Source organism: Gigantopelta aegis, chromosome 9 (assembly GCF_016097555.1).
Source record: "Gigantopelta aegis isolate Gae_Host chromosome 9, Gae_host_genome, whole genome shotgun sequence".
NCBI classification, from domain to species: Eukaryota; Metazoa; Mollusca; class Gastropoda; order Neomphalida; family Peltospiridae; genus Gigantopelta; species Gigantopelta aegis.
In genome coordinates this window covers 20472477-20477992 of record NC_054707.1, presented here as the reverse complement: position 1 = coordinate 20477992, position 5516 = coordinate 20472477, and positions in this window count along the sequence as shown.

Here is a 5516-nt window from a genome sequence, read left to right as displayed (position 1 = left end):
GTAGTGGGTTTCTTTTATTGACTACGAGTCAGAATTACCACATGTTTGACATCCACTAGCCGATAATTAATATATCAATGTGCTCTAGTAGTGTTGTTAAACAAAACAAACTTTACTTTTCCAACCAGAGTTCCGCAGCTGGTGTTATATGATGGACTGCTGGACAATCAAGCTGACGGCAGTGGTTCAAATCCCGTCAAAGCTGGCTCACACATTCATTCATCTTTCTCATTTATAACCCTCTGCCTATCATTCTCATTATCTTAATATAAAAAACTTTCCAATTTCTCCCACGATTTCAATCTGTTTCGGCCCTTTCTGTCAGTTTCCTCCGACTCTGTCTTCTGAACTGTCCACACCATCGCCTACCTGTCTCAGTTTCCTCTACGGGTACAGTATCTGTGTATTTCCCTGCACTCACCAGGCATCTTCATCCTCTGCTGCTAATAAAGCTGGTCTGACCCACAGCACTAATAACCGCCAGTAGTAGGGGTGCATAGTAGGTGGTTACACGTACCTCTTAATAATGCCAGAAGTAACTACTGAACACTCCCCGAAGTGGTCAGACTAAGCCCACAGCTAAAAGCTGATGGGGAATGGCAGGTGTGTGGCACAGATAGCCGCAAGAGACGAGCACCTGTCTTGGTTGGAGAGACAAGGACTGGGATGTGGAGGTGGACAATGAAAGATGTCAAAAGATAGGAGTTGCCAGATCGGGAAGAAATGAGATGGAATACAAAGGAGAGAAAGGAATTTGCAGTGGGATAAAAAAAAAAAAAATATTTGATGGAGTATATAAAAGATTCCCATAGACAGTGCATACCACAGCCTTTGATATATGTCCCAGTCAGTTGTGTGTCATTGGTTAGAACAGGAAAAAACTATCAAGGACATTTAATCTGTGAGCCAGCTTACTGCATAAACGCATTCCTCCTGTTACAAATAAAAAAAGTTTTATAAATAAAAATTTGAGTGGTTAACTACAAAAAGGGACAGGGCCATCAGAACTATTAGGAGTGTAGTTTCTAGTTTAAAGATGCCAGAAAGCCGTGCTAGAAAAACGGTCTAACACACATGCCTAAACAGTAATCTGCCCTTTTCTAGGTGGAGTTCTAGACTGTGGCGAGCGACGTTTCTAGGGGATTGCCCTGGAAAATACATTGACTTGAGTGAGATGGAGGGGGAAGGTTTCGACCCTCAAACTCCCCTGCTCATGTGTTTTTATTGTTGATTAATTGGTCTCATAGTTCAATCAGCTTGACAGCTGTTGCTACATTTCATTTCATTTTGACTTATTTTCATGCTTATATCCAATTAAGGTTCAAGCATGTTATCCTGGGCACACACCTCAACTATCTGGGCTGTCTGTCCTGGACAGTGAGTTAGTGAGAGAGAAGAGGGTGTAGTGGTCTTACACCTACCCATTGAGTCGTTAAAACTCGCTCTGAATGGGAGCCGGTACCGGGCTGTGAACCCTGTACTTACCAGCCTTATGTCCGATGGCTTAACCATGACACCACCGAGGCCGGTACCGGGCTGTGAACCCTGTACCTACCAGCCTTATATCCGATGGCGTAATCATGACACCATCAAGGCCAGTCCTCAAACTCCTCTGCTCACACATTTGTATTGTTGATTAAATGGGCCCTTAATTCAGGAGCTTGACAGCTGTTGCTACCTGTTGATCACAATGTAGTTCAGTGAAACCCCTCTAAACCGGACACCCTTGTGGCCAATATAAATATCCAGTTTTAAGAGGGATTCTCTTTAGAGAGGTTAGGTTCTGTACTGGTTTTTAAAAAGGGACTCTGTAAAACGTCCGGTTTTGATGGAATTCCGATCTTGAGAGATTTCACTATATATGACATCACATAATATGTAACATTCGTTCTCATATATCAGCTGAGAGAAGGAGTGATGCTACAATACAAATATCAAATGCAGAGAATTTTATAATACAATGTACTTAATACTAAAATTATAAGATTCATTGAACTAGAAAATACATCTGGCACACGTTCTTTTGTAGATGTTTTTTTTTTACCCTTGTCTCAAGAAAATCAATTCTTGAAGGTCGCTAAAGTCATTTGTCTCAAGAAAATCAATTCTTGAAGGTCGCTAAAGTCAACTGTCTCAAGAAAATCAATTCTTGAAGCTTGCTAAAGTCAATTAATATTCTTGAGACTCGTGTCAGAAAATTACTATCTACAAAAGGATTGGTGCCAGAAACTATTATTCTGGAGGATGTTTCGTTCATTGCATAAAAAGTATGTTTAAAAAAATAATATAATTTTTATATATAATTTTTAAAGTAAAACATAAGTATCCTTTGTTATGGTTTTTTTTTTGCACGGCTGGAAAAAATGCACACACATACACTTGGAGTTGGTATAACTCTATGTGTTCAAAAACAAATTGAAAAATTGTTGGCTGTGACAAATACTATAGTTTTATATAATATGGCAACACTGAATGTCAATACACAGCCACAGTAGCTCGAATTTTGTTATGCTTAGAGACTACATGTATATCAAATACCAGGAGAGTTGACAGGTCTGACTAAATGATAGCTTGTTACGAGTTTTAAACATTCTTATTGAAACAGGCTCATGGTCTGCAAGACATTATGTCAGATCAAGTTTCTTAAACCGTGATAAGTATAGGATATCAAACAAGCTTCCATTTTGTATCATGTTTATGTTCCGAGTGAAATAATTTTCAATTGTCACGAGCTTCAGTGAGTATGTGACAATGAAAATTATTTCACGAGGGACATAAACATTATACCAAATGGTAGCGAGTTTACTATCCTATTTATTACCCATAATCGATCTTAAGTTATATCACTCAACTTGTTTGATTAACGTACCTGTAAGGATGGAGTGCACCAATCGATGATGTCATTGTGTGACGTCAAAGTGTTACGCCCCACTTGGCGTTCTAATGGAACATATCACATTGATATTTACCAAGTTGTTTTTTAACCATATGGGTAATAACATTGTTGTCATAACTACGTTTGTCTGCACTCCAGTGCATCTATTCGCCATTATGGCATTTTACACAAGTAAAATAAAATTTTCTACAATATATTATTATTGCATATTACCATATTTTATATTTAAAAGTATAAAATATTTATGATCTTGTTTTTGTTTTAATTTAGAAAATTTAATTTTTAGTTTTACTTAAATTTACAAAACCGTAAACTTCTATAGAATTGTGACATGAGTGCTATATATATATATATATATATGTCAGACAGGATTTTTATATTGTCTTGAAATTTGTTGTGGTTTTTAAAGTGGATGGTTCTAAGACAAAGACTTTTGTTTTAATTAGAATATCTATGTTTATGTGTATGTGTGTGTGTGTTGTTAAAGCACATTTTAAAATTTGTTTTCAAATTTTAATGTGTAATTCATCCAGCAAAGTTGATAATAAATTTGTTTGTGATCATATCACAACAATTCTAATGTACCAGATGTTCTTTGAAACAGTTGATTATGTTGTATGCAACTTTTGTTTTAGTTTTGTCAAATCTTTTAATATGTTAACTATTTGTATAACATTCATTAAAATATCATTATTTACAGATTCACTAAGGTATATTAGGATACATATTTTACATTAAATTGTGAAAAAAAGCGACATTTGTTATAGTTTTTTAATTTTTACAACTTTTACAAAAGATGGCACAGTGTAAATGGATACAGTTTTGTAATCATTTAATAATTTAAATTAACATCCATGTGGGTTGACCAAGACAAATAATGTTTGCTACAGTGATGAAACCCCCAGGATTTTTTGGCAAAGTTTGGAAGATTTGATGTCACCCAGAAATGTTGCTGTCATTGATCTTTGATGAAAAGAGAAAGAAAGAAATGTTTTATTTAATGACGCAGTCAACACATTGTATTTACGGTTATATGGCGTCAGACACATGGTTAAGGACCACACATATTGAGAGCGGAAACCCGCTGTCACTACTTCATTGGCTACTCTTTTTGATTAGCAGCAAGGGATCTTTTATATGCACTTTCCCACAGACAGGATAGTACATACCACGGCCTTTGATATACCAATCGTGGTGCACTGGCTGGAATGAGAAATAGCCCAATGGGGCCACTGACATGGGTCGATCTCAATCCGACCGCGCATTGAGCGAGCGCTGTACCACTGGGCTACGTCTCGCCCCTTGATGAAAAGGGGCAGAGACAAAGCCCAGTGGTAAAATGTGCGATAGGTCTAGGATTAGTCCAGCCAGTACTCCACATCTGGAGCAGCAAAGGCCAAGGTATGTACTGTCCTATCTGTGGGATGGTGCATATAAAAGATACTGTGGTGTCGATTGAAAGGAGTACTATAATAGCTAGTAGTCCATGGAGTTTGTAATTAGTCCAATCTGAAGAGCAATCTTTCTTTTAAACAATTTCATTTTGTTAATCAACATGATTGCACATTTCAATGCATATGGGGTTAAAGATCCAGTAAATAAAATCAGTATCCAGTACGACTTCCATTTACAGTCATCCCAGTGCAGATCCTTCTTTATTACACTGTGGTAGAAGAGATACCCATGTGATATTTATGAAGATGTGTCTTTTGAGAGGTGATAACCTCCGATCAGGTGATCGACTGTGTCACACAGTACAACTCGACATAGATGTTAATACAAAAAGTGTTCACATGCATGGTTCTTTCATTCATATTTGTAACTCGGGGGGGGGAGGGGATGGGGGGATGGATTATCGGTGAGGTACATGATACACCCATCAGGAGTTTGACTGAAAACCACATCTATACTACTCAAAAGAATTTAAGGGTCAAAAATTTATAACCAAATAAGTTTCAGAGTGTATTAGATTGATGATGTAAACTACACCAAAAATTTAATTTATTGTTCCATATTTACAAAAAACCACAAATAAACGTCACTGTATACAAGAAAGTCACATGACATGCTGTCAAAGTTGAAGGTTGTCAAACATAGATTTTACACATTAGAACATTCGTTTAATAGTGTGTGAATCCACCCCTGGCGCGAATACACTCGACACATCGTTGCCTCATGCTGTTGATCAGACGTCTGAAGAACTCTTGGGGAATGGCCTGCCACTCTGCCATAAGAAGTTGACCCAGATCATGAAGGTTGGCCGGAGGGGCATGGTTATCCCGAACTCTTCTGCCTAATTCGTCCCAGCCATTCTCTATTGGGGCCAAGTCAGGCGAATATGCTGGCCAATCCATCCTGGCGATACCTTGTTGTCTGAGAAAGTTCGTTACCACCCTGGCGCGGTGGGGTCTGGCATTGTCATCCTGCAGAACTGCCCCGCCGCCAATCTGCTGAAGGCCTGGGAGAACCAACGGCCGGATAATCTCATTCAGATAGCGGATTCCATTCAGATTGCCATCCACCACATAGAGGGGGGTCCTGTGGTGGATAGAGATGCTGCCCCACACCATGACGCTGCCACCACCGAACCGGTGACGTTGTCTAACGTTAACGTCAGCGA